The 14,700-nt window shown below is 40.7% G+C and overlaps 1 long non-coding RNA gene across 1 annotated transcript in view; it reads left to right on the top strand.

Moving 5' to 3' along the window:
- LOC125183728 (uncharacterized) overlaps positions 1-14,700 on the top strand; it is a 29,001-nt gene that overhangs the window by 10,103 nt on the left and 4,198 nt on the right. The window contains exon 4 of the long non-coding RNA XR_010834322.1: positions 6,538-6,601. This is a non-coding gene — a long non-coding RNA (uncharacterized lncRNA). The remainder of the gene's footprint in view (positions 1-6,537; positions 6,602-14,700) is intronic.

Below are 14,700 nucleotides of genomic sequence, written 5' to 3'. Positions count from 1 at the left end.
AAACATCCATCTTTTGGGTAATACTGTATTTTTTTTCTTCCTTTTTCTGCCCTTTAAATGTAGTTTCAGATTTGAGCAGCTGGAAGGGGCCAGTCAAAAAGTCACTGCTGTCAACTGCCCATGGAAAAATGCCTGCTCCCATCAGAGCATCCCTGCCGCTGCTGGTCATAGCCAGCTGACACCAAAGACGCCGTCTCTGAAAAGGGTAAAAATATTGTACAGGGCTCTGGGGAATCTCGTCACTCTCCTGACATGCTATCTTTGAGTCCTGCATTAAAACAAGTGGTAGAGAGAAAAATCTGCGGAGTCACTGTTTGTGTGGTATATTTTTTGTTGATGGATGGATTTGGTTACTAGGGCTATTAATCCAGTATTCTTTTTAGGAACATAAAATTAATTTGGGGGGGGATGTGGGGAATAAACTACATAAATAAAATTAGTATAATTGGATATTGCGCTGGTTACACTGATTCAAAGGCAGTAAATTGCACTTGATGTTTCCAGTGTCGGGCTCCGAGGTCTTTAATTCGGTTCCTCAAAGATGACTTATGCAGTGAGGGGCGAGTGTTTGCTTCAGCAATTTTGAGTAGCTCAAGGGAATCCCAAAATTGCTTTAAAAGAAAAGGACTTGCTTGTTAATAAAACCTCTTTGCTTTTGAGCGGCAATATTTCACCTTAAAGATGGCTTTTGATCCCAGGAAGTGTTATTATTCATATAAATCTGAGGCATGTGACTGTGGCATAAATATTTAGGCTGATGTTCAGGTATTGCTTGAAGTGTATTTGTTCTGTACTCCTGGTTCTGCTGTGGCTGAGGTTGCATTGTTCTCTTGGCCCAGTGACTGCACATCTCTGCTTCTTCCAAGGTCTTTTGTGGCTGGTTTTGGAGAGTTGAATTGTAACTGTTTTCAACTCCTGGGGGGAGAATACATGTATTTCAGCTTGCGAGCAAAGGCCCTTTGACAGAATAAGCTTTAAGGTGCATTAGGCAACTCTTTTCTCATCTTAGACACCGGCCAGTAGGTTTTGATTCATTTCTTCTCTGAAGGGCAACTTTTGAGACCTGGCAATTCATTGCCCTGACTGTAGTGTCCTTAGCACCATGAGCTGCCAAGAATAGGAGACAATTTAGGTGTATGTATTTCCTTTTCCTCTCGTAAGTTCTGTCTTGAAGCTGACATGCTGCTGGATAGTCAGGTGGAACAGAAACTGAATCCACAGAGGTATCTCTTCTGGTCCAGTCTGGCAGGGGCACTTAAACTCTTCACTCTTGTTATTTCTTTGTTTAATTTATTATGCTGTCATGTACAAACATCTTCAGGAAAATATTAATTAGAGTGTGTATTCCTTGACAACTAACTCTAAATGGATTAAACATGCTTTACTCGATGAAGCAAAGAGGTGTTGATTAAGAGAAATTGAATTGTATCCCTGAGATAATTTTCTATCTCTGTGTCTAGAGAATAAATGCAAACCAATGCTTGTAGAAGAAACTGAGCTGCTACACTCCAAGTATCTCAAAACTAATATTCGGGACATACATATTAATTGATTTAATGTAAAAATGCTTGATGCAAACTTGTACTGAGACTTTAAATTGAGGTCCTGACCATACTCTGTGGTCACTAGAGGATCCTCCAAGAATGGGAATGACCTGGCAATTTCCAGTTTGGATAATTATGTTCTGCCTCCTTAATATTTCCCATGCCCTTTCAATTAGTATGATAATCATCTCCACTTTGCAACCTAAACTGAAGTACAAGTGATGGTACATGCTGTTAAATAGCTGCTGTGCTCCACCCTGGAAAGAGCCGCTTTCCAGCGGCGGTGCCAGAGCTGAGAGCTTCAGCGTGCCCTGTCTGATGGGAGCAGGGACCTGGGGCTCCATCAGGGACTCGCAGCTGCCCCTTGTCTGTGAGCTATTTTGGAAACACTTCTGGATGGAAAATCCAAGAGCTCACTTTAAGCAAAGGAGGGACAAATAAATGAACTGCATGGAAAGGGGGGAGTCATTGTAAATTCAGTCAAACAGCAGGTGAGGAGACCTCTGCTGCAGCTCAAGGGTGAATTTTTAGTGTGAGTGGTGCAGTCCATCAAGCAACTGCAGAGGAATTAGAAGGTGCTGCAGCTCCCATCTCCCTGACAGCGTGATTTAAAGAACTGCTCTTCACTGGCCTGGCCTTGTGTCTTTCAGTTGCCTTGAAAAGGAGAGAGAACCACGTCTCTGCTCCCTCATTGGCATTTGTCTTAAAAATAATAAAAATGAAAAAAAAAAAAAAAGAAAAAAAAAGAAGGGAGTGCATGAGAGAGTGTGGGAGAGAGTTTTCCATGCTGAGCACCCTGCTCAGCCACTGAGTAACAACAGGAGTGTTTTGCTGAGCATGGCATGCTTTGTTTAATCTCTCCTTGTTGGTAGAGCGTTTCGTTTTGCTGCCACTACACCTTGTACCAGCTACACTTCACACAGAGTCGGGAGTGCCAGCTGCCTTTGGGACAGCAGAGTTTCCATGCAAGAGAGATGTTGCTGTTTTATATGTTTTCTTGATATGCAGCCTAAATGAAATCTCTGAAGGGGGATCTGTCTTTTCCTAACAGCCGTCATTTTTGTATAAAATCGAAGGTATTCATATTATGTCTTCATCTTCTATATCTCAACTAGTAACAATATCACAACTACTCCCTCTTGACAACTATATTCATTTCTCATTAAAGATATTTCATGTTTTATTCAGGAATTTAAATGAAGCTATCAGAGCCTGTAATAGCAACAGTTTGGGATAATTGTATCTCATTGATGGCAGCCTCAAGAGTTCTAATTAATATATATTTAGCTCCCTGGCTGTCTTTAGACCAAGCGCCTCAGTGTGAAAGACAGGGAGAGGCGACAAGGGGAGAGGGGGAAGGGAACAGGTTCCAAAATAACAAACCCATGCTGAAATTTGGATGGGAAAATCTGTCTTGCAAGAAGAAACTGTGTGATTTGGGATTATTTCCATCCAAAATAACATTTTGAGACATAGGGTCCTTCTCAAAAAAAAAAAAAATATATATATATATATATACACGCACATATATAGATTTACTGTTCACTTTTTGTTGGGGAAGGACTGACAAATTTGTGTTTTTTCTCTAGTGATACACCTGGTATCTGAGTTCAGCTTATCAGTGGTCTCTGCTTTTATTACCTCCTTCCCTACTGCCTCCTCTCTAGCACTTCTTCAGCCACAGAGTGCCCCATTCAAAACTGCTCAGCTTCACAGATATGATCTGCCATGCAAAGGCTCTTGTTACACTTTTTCATACCCCAAAAGGCTTACTTTGGTGTATGACTTAGCTCTTGCCATACAGCTCTTATTTTTCTTATTTCCTTTGGGCTTTCTTATTCTGCCCCCCACCCCTTTCATTTATCACCACCTTTCCCTCTGCTGTATGAAATGAGAATATAGGAAAAGATTTGGGGGTGGGGGGTGTATTCTGTCATTGGAATTCATAGCACTTGTATTCACTTACAAGCTTGAACTATTTTCTCAAATCACTTCAGTCTCTGACTTTCTCAGACTGTAGTTTATAAATCACTTTTGTGGTACACTATCTAGAGGGGATCAAGACCCCTGGAAGCTTGAGTCATATTGAATTGCATTGTGTAACGGAGAGTCATTAGGAGTTTACAGTCGGGGGAAAAAAGAAGTCTTATAAATAGGCTAATTCAACTGGCACTTATATGTTTTAAAGGCATTACTGAAGAAGGAGGATGGTAGTATTATTTGCTCCCAATTTTGCTCTCATCAGCAGCAGCTAAGGGTGGCTCTTGAATAGGACAGGAATAAAGATTTTATAGACCTCCAGCCTCAAATTTTTTTTTTCTTTCCCTTCTCTCCTTTATTATTTAAGCAAGTACTAAGGACTGTTTAGAAGTGTACTTAACTGGCGTCAAAGCTGAAAGCTAATGCAGCATATACGGTCTCAAATTGCCTCAGTTTCTCCTGAATGAGAGTTGCTTTTCCTTTCAGCTGATTTTTTTTAAAGGTGTCTGTTTGATGGAAGCATCTTATGTAGAGCAGAGCAGGGGCTCTCTGACAGTGAAAGGATTTTTGTTAGGAAGTTTACATTTTTTTTTTTTCAATCAGTTTATGACAGTGAAGCTATTCCAGTAAAGTTTTTTTTTCTTTTTTTTTTTTCTCTAACAAAGAAAAGAAAAGGAAGTGATGCCGTAATGAGAATTTATTTATTTATTTATTTATTTATCCTGCTGGGGTGTGTTTCACTTGCAGAATCATCAGCACAAAAGTGGCAAACTCTGGGCGTTGTCTCGCCGCTGTCTGGGTGTTCTTGGCTGCATTTGGAGGGGATCAAATACCTGGATATCCTCACTGCATGCTCACGTGCTTACAGGTGTGGTAGAGGCAGAACAATGACCAGAAGCAGGTGCCTGGCCCTCAGGAACTCCAATTCATTGCCAAAAAGCTTGCTTGTAGCTGAAATAATAATAATTATTATCTTAAAAGGCAATTTTCAGTATTGTTTGCAGATCTCAATCCCATGTCATCCGCTTCCATGCCATCTGTTGGGGCGCTTGGCTTGGTCTGGACAGGATTTTCTCAGAACAAAAAGAATGCAAAGCAAGCCTTGGCAAAACAAGAGTTGTGTCAAAATGTCAGAAGTTTGGAGGATGGAGAGCTCGCGTGGCCAGCAGCAAGCTGTTGTGCTCTGTGGTGGCTTTATGCGAAGCATCTCCTCGGGACCCGGCTGATGGGTTGCTTTGCAGCTCTGCCCCTGCTCTTCTCTAACCTGGGCTGGGAGCCAGCCCAGGCCTGAGAGATGGAGGGTCACTCCGGTTTGATGGTGTAAGGTCAGAAATGGAATGAGGCTGGGATATCTCAATTGAGATTCGAGCGTATAAAAGCATAAATCAAAAAAGCAAAATCCTTGAAGGGACACCTTGCAGCTGTCTCGGGAAATGAAAGGCTTTGAAATGAGAAGGCTGGAGAACAGGAGGATCCTGCAGCCAGTGCAATAATGATGCTCTTCAGCCTCGACTCAGAGAATAGCAAAGTCCTTTCTGTTGTCTGGAAAAGTGCAGGGCGTACTCTCAGACCTGGGGAGAGATGCTCTGCCTTCACACAGTAGCTGCCAGGGTACTGGGGGCGTTATATGTGCATGTAAATACAAATCACATCACTTACACAGCTGCTTTCTGACTAAATGCATCTAAAAGATTATTCTAAAAAGTCTTTGGCAGCTGTATAGCCCCTTCTTGTGTGTCCTTGAAAAGTCTCAATAGGCCCAAAGTTCACCAGCAAAGTCAGGGAAGGAGAGAAGAATGGGCTTTTTCATCTGCACTACCCTGAATGCTGCTGTCTCATTTTGCTGCAGGATACTCATAATTTTATGCTTATTTAAACAGACACATATCTAGTTTATGGGCATATTTCAGCAGAAAAAAAAAAAAAATCTTGTAGCTCAGAGTGCATTTCTCATGGGCAAACACCTGATCCCCTTTAATAAGAGATAAAAGGGAAACTATTCCCTTGCCAAGGGAATTACAGGGCTTTTACTGACAGGAGCACGCTGGTAGCTGTGCTGCTGCCTGGTATGTGGTGCCGTGGAGGCTCAGCTCACAGGTTTGGGGAGCATCCTTGGCTGGCGGCAATGCCATGCGAATCCACAGCAGCAGAACCTGTGGGTATCAGTGAGCACCACACAAGTAGGCTGCAAAAGAGGTCTAGGAGTTCAGGATGTGCACATCTGCCAATCACACATGGGTCAAGGGTGGACCTAATTGATGGTTCAAGTTGCATCAGTCTAAGTCCTTACTCTTTTAAGGATTTTAGTGGTGTTTTTTTTTTTTTCTTCTTCAGTAGTTCGCAGTGGTTTGATATTTTTATTGCTATTAGTATTTTCCATGAGGAAAGCGAGTTGAGTGCTCAGCTCCCATGTGCTAGTCGATTTCCCCACTCCCAAGGATATTTATAAGTTTACCTTTGTGGGTTGTCTGTGAAATAGTTCATGCTGGTGCACTTCTATTCTCTGTGGTGTCTCTTATCTAGTTAGTTCTATGCTTTGGATTACCTTGTTTTGCCTGCAGAGATGGTCAGAGCAGTTTAAAAACTGTTGGCTCAGGTGTATGAAATGACAAAAGCTATGCAGGCTACAACACCAGCCCCACAAATACAGGACCAGCCATCGGGTGTCTCCTCTCACACCTTTAAAGCTGCTGCTTCTGCAGCATTGTCTTTAACCAGGAGCACAATGAGAAATGGTAAAGGTAGGTGCCTGCCTGACACCTAATTGGTCATCTGGGGTCCTTGGGGACCCAAAACAAACGATGTAGGCTGACCTCTATAAGCGCCTCCTCCTGTGAATTAGAGAAAAGTGCCATGAAGGTTTCTATAAGAGGAAGGAATATGCAGAGTCTGGTGCTTGTTATCACTGAAATGAGGAAGCTCATAAGCTCTCTTCTCTAGCTTGGATTCATGAATCTGATCTCCCCTTTGGTCTCTTCTGGATGGAACTGTGGTTTTATTCACTATTTTTCAGGACATTCAAGAACTGATCTCCGAGCATCATTCAGGAGCACCGATTTCAAGAAAAGCCACCATCGGTGAGTTTATTGGTTCTGACTTGTCAAAGTCCAGCAAGTCCTTTCATTCATTTTTAAGCAGAAACATTGTGGATTTTGACAGAATAACTTTGCAGTCAAACTTGTATCTCCACTGAACCAGAAGGTTTCTCTTATTCACACCGATATGGTCACACCAGGAACACTGTAAGAAACTGCGTTTAGAAAGTTCCATTGAGCAAACCCAATGTGCACTTAGTTCAGATAAGCCCTAGAGATTCAACCAGTGAGACCTCAAAGTCCAGTGTAATTTGCAGGCTGATGTATCCCAAACAAACTTCACTGCTCACTTTCTACAAATCAAATGGGGAAAAAAAAAATAAAAGAAAGAGACAAAATTATCAGCTGGATGTGGCTCCAGAATAAGTGTGCAGTCTGTTCTGTGGTGTCCAGGTCTTGTTTGATTTCTGCTCATACACCATTCAGGAAGTCAACATATGTTTTAGTTTGATATTTAACCTGTGTAGAGGCATCTACATGTTTAAAAATAAGGTGGACATTATTCAAATGTAATTCAAGGGTGATGTTGGGATTTTTTGAGAAGGAGAAGAAATTTTAAAGACCACTGTACCCTTTTTTTAGGTTTCATTTCTTTTGGTGGCATGTTACTTCATACCACGTATCCAAGGAGTTCAAACCTTGTGGAACTTCTTGGAGGATGATCAGGATTGTTTCACAATTCAGAGATAGAGACTCTGGATTTGGGTATCTTCTTGTCTGTAAAAAGCAGATGAATGCTACAAGAGCATGGTCTGTAGAGCATATTTTGGGCTTCATCCACTTCAACGAGCTTGCCACTACTAATAAAATACTTATTCTAAAAAAATATAGTTATTTTAAAAATGACTTAAATAAGTGGAAAGACTTAGTTCAAAAGTCTAGTGTTAAATGGGAACTTGGCCTGGGACTGGATGGAGCAAGCAGATGTCCCCTCTGCTGAGTCCAGGCTTCGTGGCCTCGCTGCCCTTTTTTAGGATTTGTTCTATTCCATCACAGCTTTCCAAAATTCTCTGTTCTAAACCCATTTAAGTTTTTGAGGTTCCTGAGCCTCTCAACTCTTCCCTTTCCAAAAAGGAGCAGAAAATTGCACACACCCAGAGAAACTAATGATATTGGAAATCTGCTGAAAGCAGGATGAGCAAGTGAGCAAGGAGCAGAGAGGATTAAGGAAAAGCCCTACTTCGAATCCATCCTTTTGTTTTATGGCCAGCGTAGCCTCTGTTTGACATATCAACAAAAAAAACAAAGAATTGAAATTAAGTGAAAGGTTTGGCGATTAGAAGAGAGTTGTCTGTAGCATTTCAATAAAGCCACTGATCGCTTGTGCCAGCCTTGGCTCCTCTCCCCAGCTTCTCCCCCTCCTCCCCCGTTACACGATACTACTTGGGAACATGTTATCAGGGTCTGAGAATCAGGCCAGTGGCTGCTGATGTTAAAAGGACATGACATGTGCACAAGGCCGGGCATAGGGGCTGGCTGCACATATTAAAGGCAAACACATCACAATCCGATTAGTAGAAATGGAGTGTGTGTGTCGGCTCTGGGATTTTTTTTTTTTTAAAGTAATACTTCTGTGCTTTTTTTTATTGATTTATTTATTTTTGAAAGGAGTAATTCCTTCTTGCTTTTTTTCCCTCCTCTCCTCCCTCCTTCTCCCCAGGTTCAATGCATTCATCCCTGCCTTTTCACCTCACCAGAGCTCCTGAGGAACAGGAGTGCAAAGGCAAGTGGAGTAGGGAGGAGAGGGGAAAAAGGAAAAAAATATATATAAATAACACAAATGCAAAGAGATCTTTAATTTCTTTTTGACCTGTCTTGTACAGCATTCAATTTCTGCAAATCTAACATGCACTTCTGAAACTTTAGTTTGGGGAGACTGGCAGGGATAAAAGCAACACACAGTGTTTCATTAGAATTTAATCTAAATAGCTAAATGTGTGTGTGTGTATACATTTTTGCTAGCCATGTTTTGTAAAGTTGTTTTAGAAGTTTCACATCTTCCTTCGTACATCTCCAAATGACTAACGTTCTTATTATTTTATTAGAATACTTCTCCTGTGGCTTTGTACCATTATTTTAGTAGGAACTTTGATAAGAAGGTTCATAAAGAAAGGACAAGATTCTGATTCTTGGAAAAACGAAACAAAAACAAACAAACAAAATAGATCTGAAGGTGAAATATCTTCAGCACATTTTGCTGAATGTAGAATATATCCTGTATTCAATATCTAAAATGTTTTCAGGTTCTGATAAAATGGGCGGTATATTGTTATTGGCCTGCAATCTTGTTTATTTCGCTCCTAGACTAACTAAATAATTCAACATGTGTAAATTTAAGTTTGCATATAGTACCACTGAGAATAAGGGAATTTCTTGTATGCCTAAAGTTAGACTCAGTGTAAGTTGGTTGAAGCCAAAAGTTTCACCTCAAGTCATTACACTTGAAGGCATTCTTGCTCAGCAAATTACCTAAAAGCCTGCTCCGTTGTGAGTGTGTACCTAAATTCCAATGCTCAGGATTCATCTTGCTAATGTGTGGTCATGAGGTTAGTCTAAGGCAAAGGTCAATTAGCAGAGAAATAGGACAGGCTTTTCTTTGCACACAGGATGGTAAATATGTAGAATTTTGCTAGAGGAAAACAAAAAATCATGGGGAAAAGGAGAAGTTCAAATGAGGTAGGTGGACCTACATGGGCATTCTCGCTTCCTTCCTTCCCACAGCTTCCTCTGTTCCTATAATCTCAGCACAGATGTTTCCTTTTTAATCCCTGGCTCCAGCTGGCAGTACATCTCTGCTCTACCGTACTTAGTCGCAATTACTGTAGACATTAACTCTGCACATGCTTCGGAAATTGACTTCTTTTTCTTCCTTGGAAATGTTGCTCATCATCAGGTTTTTAACAGCCAGAAATAAAGGCCATTTGTGTACTGATGAATCCTATTCCCTTCAAGATTTGTAAGAGAGATAAAAGGCACAAGAAACAGGCTTAAAACAATTGCTGGCATCATGGAAAACTTGGATATATAGTTTGTAATACCTTCTTTTACAAGTATGGGTAGTCTTCATGTGGTAGAGAAGGAATGGCAAAAATGTCAGGCATGTACCATGTTCACCCTCCTGATGTTACTTTTTCAAACTAACCACAAGTGCTTTATCTATTTATTTTGATCAGCAGAGCACAGGCTCAGTGTACTAAGCTGATTTTGCAGTTTGTTTTATTGTAGATAAAGTTGCATTTATTAATGGAGCAGGGATTGATCAAAATTTCTGGAATCAACACAAAATTCACAGGTGGCATCTTTCCCTTGTACCCAGGTGTGAGACTATGTCACCCCCTGTTCACCCATTTGTAGAGCGATGCTGCCCAAATGCCATCTGAACCTGGTGTGGCCCAGGCCAGGTTCTTACCGAGAACAATGAAACTGAAAATCAAAGCACTGTGCCCTGTGCTTGGTGGCGACGCGGGTTCCTTCAGAATATGCTCAGCTCAGCTGGTGATTTCAGGGGTCCCAGTTTACCCTGATTATACTGGTAGTGTCTTTTTTTCTATATCCACATCCAGCAACTTCCCATTGGGTACGTAAGTGACCTGAGACAGCTGCACCGTGCCTGACAGGACTGGTGGGCAAAGGTAGGGTAAAGAATCTGGAGGGTTCACACATCAGGTATGGTAGCTTATTTACTTTGATGCAAACTCTTAAATAGTCTAAATAGACTATAGGAAATATCTTTAAAATGATTAGGAAATACTTTAGTTGAGCTGCACTCTTGTCTTTTTCTGCATGATTCCAGTGAACTCAGATGCTGAAAGCACTGAATACATTCCCGTTGCTTTCCACCACGTTCCTGTGAAGGAAGCGAATGGATAGCATGGCCAGTATTTCAACTGGCTGCTAATACGATGTGTACAACTTCAGACATTTATGTGAGCACCCAGAGTAAGAGGATGAAGTTGGCAGTAGCGTCAGGTCATCTTGCCTATAAACCACCTAACCACTGCCCTCCAGGTAAGAAACTGGAAACCTGTGCTTATCTCTATCAGTTAGTGTTCTTAAGTGAGCAGTCCACTGCAAATTAGATAGATGTGCTGTTACATGCACAAAAACCTTTCAGAGTCCCTGGAGAGCTTTCAGTGTGGATCCGTACTACCTCAGCCAACAAGAAAAGTGGGATTTGTTTCACAATGACAGTTCTAGGACTCAAAAGAGAAGGTTCTGCCAAATGATGATAATTCTGTGTGGTCCTATGGAAAACTTGCAGGGACGTGCGTGCTATTTTCCCAGAAATGACCCATAAAATCTAGATTATTATATTAATGGAGAGGTTTATTTACTCTGCATTGCCTAATAGTGCACGCAGCCTTCAACATCATTACACACCGTTGAAAGGGCACAATGATTGAGTATTTTGGCTTCCTACTGCTATTGTATTCACTCACTGATGGGAAACAAGAAAGGAGAGTGAGAAGTCGAAAGCAAAACTGAAAGTGCTTTAGGACAATTCAACTTTGGATTTGTCTTCATTAAATACAGGAAAAGTTCAAAACGAGACCTCTCTGAAAGTTGTTTAATAAAGGCTGTTGTGAAAGCTTTCCGTATTTTTTGTCAAGCTCTGGCTCTTCTTGGGATCCTGTAGTCAAGACGAAGTGTGTATACAAGCATTACCGAGATCAGCTATTGATAAATTAAAGAAAACCATGAGCAAAACTTTTCTGATGCAGATAAACTAACTGAAAAATCTGCCATGTCAGTAAAGCAAGAAGAAAAGAGAGAGTTAATCAGTTTTTTAGCTGTGGTACTTTTTCTTTGCCCTAATTTCATGTACTGTGGTTAAGAATGACTCAAATAGTTTTATTTCTGTGGCAAATCAAGAAATAATGGGGGCTTAACATTGGATAGTGTTTTTTCTTTGCAGGAAAATTTAAGAAATTGTATAAGAAATACATCCCCCTTCAAATAAAACAATGTTCTGAAGTAGAACTCATTAGGAAGAACTAAGAGCTACAGAGAGGCCAGATGTAATAAGGCTTCTGCAATATAGTGTTAAACATTTGAAACCAGTTCCAGGTGACTTACACAATAGCTGGGCTTGTGAGAATGATCATCAGTTAAAAAATAAAATGGAGCAGTCACATTCCTTGAAGGGATGAAGGCACTTTGAAACAATCTCCCCCTATCCTGCCAATTCTTCCACATTAAATCATAGCAGTGATTATTAAAGTTCTTTTTCTCTATTAAAGAAATTTGGCAAGTTTGTCAGTTTTAACTTTCATGAGTTGACCTGATTTAGCTGGTAGTTGAAAATGTTTAAAAGGAACTAATCTGCATTTTCTTTAACAAATCCACCATATTTTGTACAATAGATTTGCTGCATATAAAGTCAGCAAGGAATAGGGACTCAGCTGCGGTGTGGAACCAGCTAGATTCTCCAATTTTATGAAGTGAAATCTTGGATCTCACAAACCTGTTGGGTCTCTTGCTGCCTGAGCATGTCATCTGGTGCCATGTAATGTCTGGAGCAGAGATCAAGAGAACACTCTTGATGTGCCCTTTCTCTAATAGGAATGGGCTACTGTGGCAGAGCTGAGCGAGAATTCAATTGCGATGGAAGTTAATGGGATTTATTTTTATTGCTGAGGTGCTGGGAAGTGGATGAATCCTTGAGTTTACTTTGGCTCCCAAGTGATGTCAGCTTGTCCTCAGTGGTCTCACTGCCTTCGCTGCTTTCCTTTGGCTTCTTTGCCTATAGCAGGACTGCATCTATATCAATAAGTAGAAGAGCACCTTATGTGCTACTCCACAGTGGGAAATAGTTAATGCTGTTCACTAGATTTCTATGCTACGTTTATTTGGGGAAGGATTTGTCTTTCACCATCTCTAAACTGGGCTCACAAAATGGTTTTCCATTACCAGTTTGGGTATGACCTTAGCTGCTCAAGCTGGCTCAGAGAAGTGACCCTTCTTAAATCAGAAAGACTACTGTAAGCAGCAGGGGAAATGGAGAATCAAGGGTTTATTGTCTGTTTATGGTTTTGAAATATTTATGAGAAGGCAAACAATTGTTTGTATTAACTCATAATTTCAAATAATTATTACATAATTTCTGTAGGTGGTTCTGGATGCTGTTTATCGGGTTTAATTTGGATTGAGAGGTCATATGGTTTGTTTTTGTTCCCTGACTAACTGGACTTGATGTTTAGATTCACATTTCTTGAACTGATACTCTTGTTATGAATTTAAGCTGGCTTCCTACAAACACTCCTAAATAATTGATACAAGCTGGCTATTTCCCTGGGAAAATATGTCTGAAAATATTTGCAAAATAAAATTTGTTTAAAGATTAAAACTTGAACCTACATTTCCCCTCAAAATATTTGCCTATCTCCATTGTGTTTATAGGCAGAGGTTATGTTTTTGACAAGATAGTGTTTATTTTTTTTCTATAGCTCTCTCCAGAAAGAACAAAATTTGGCTGATTGCAATTTTTTTTTTTTACAAGTGTCTATCTGACAAGTTCCAATTCACTCTTTGAAAACTGAGCTATGTAGTTTTCAGTCCCCATACTCTCACAAAGCACGTGTGATAACAAAGCTAGTAAACATTTGTCATGGAGGTAGACTCAGCAATCGAAGGCTATCACTATCTGGAGTTCAGAACCAAGCAAAAGAAGAGCCAAGAAACATACTGCAACATATTTGTTTCAAAGGAGTGGGCAAAATGTACTGATGTCCCTTCCAGCCTTATAAAATTGTTAGAAGATGATCACTTTTTTAGCTAAACCAAAACAGATGGAAAAAAAAGAAAGAAAATGGTGACTATGATAAGGTGGCTAGCAGCCAGGGAACTAACTTCAGAACCATTTACACCCAGACTTCCCCCATGCACAAAGTAATCATACCCCCAGCCCCCTTAAAACTGTGGAGAGAAAGGAGGGGGGAAAAAAAAAATGGAGGGGGAAAGTAAAAAGGCATGGAAAGGCCTTTTAGGTCAGCTAGTCCATCTCTTGCTGATCCAGGCATATGGCTGACAGTATTTTCACATCCATGAGTGCTTTGTCCGGGCTGCTTTAACTCCATCACCAGGGCTTCCATTTGCTCTCAGGAGAGATCATTCCATTTATTTGTTATGAGCTGGCTCTATGGATTTTTTTTTTTTAAGGTTTTATTTCTATTTTCATTGACAAACCAAGCAATGAAGATTGGGTTTCCAGGCCCAAACTTCACAGTGCTGGTATTTTTTTTTTTCCATTTTTTTTTCCTCTCCCTGAGAATGGGAAAAAGCTTTCAAAGTAGAGAGTATCACTTCCCCTTGGTGCTCACCATCACGAAACCCTGACTACAGAAGCATCTCATTCATCCCCTGCAGTGTAATCCCTCGAGATCTCAGAAATACTCCATAACCTGAAAATGCTTTTTGTTTTGAAGGATAAGAAATAATGGACTGTTTCCACAGTAGATAAAATGTAGGGTTTTGTCTTGAATTAGTGTCAGCTTTTACTAGGACATGGGGATTTGTATGTATTTCTGAGCTAGACATGTGTTATGAGCCTGCATGTGTTCTGTGCCACGTTAGCTCTATTACCGAGCAGAGTTTGTCTGTCTAGGGGTCTGCTTCCCACTATCAGACAGTTTTTAGCCTGATCCTGATTTGATTTACACCCCTGCCCTAAATCAGACAGTTGCTATCAGCGCAGTGATTGATGCCAGTGTGAAGCAAAGGTGGGTGAGCCTGACCTGCTGCACTTTCTGTTTGAGGGAGGAATCAAATTTTGCTTCCCTACTTTCACCTTTGGTTATAGGCGAGCCATATCTAGCTTTGCAAAGGGAAACAGTTGGAGGAAGGCTATAGGGGGCAAAATGCAGTTACATTGTGTTCTGCCTGTGAATTTGCAGGCTGCTGTGCTAGGCATCCAGCTCTTTGTACTAACAGGAGTGCTAATATGATGTATTAAATGTCACACCAGCATCGCTGGATATGCATATCTCTCCTGTTGTACTGCCTGTTTATGCTTATTCAGCTTTTTGAATAATTTAACACATTTCATACTCCAAATTACCCACAACAGTTTGACGGGGCTGCTG

The sequence above is a fragment of the Anser cygnoides genome, chromosome 11, assembly GCF_040182565.1.
Source record: "Anser cygnoides isolate HZ-2024a breed goose chromosome 11, Taihu_goose_T2T_genome, whole genome shotgun sequence".
NCBI lineage: Eukaryota > Metazoa > Chordata > Aves > Anseriformes > Anatidae > Anser > Anser cygnoides.
Note: the sequence above shows the minus strand (reverse complement) of the source record. Positions and strands in the feature narration are given on the sequence as shown.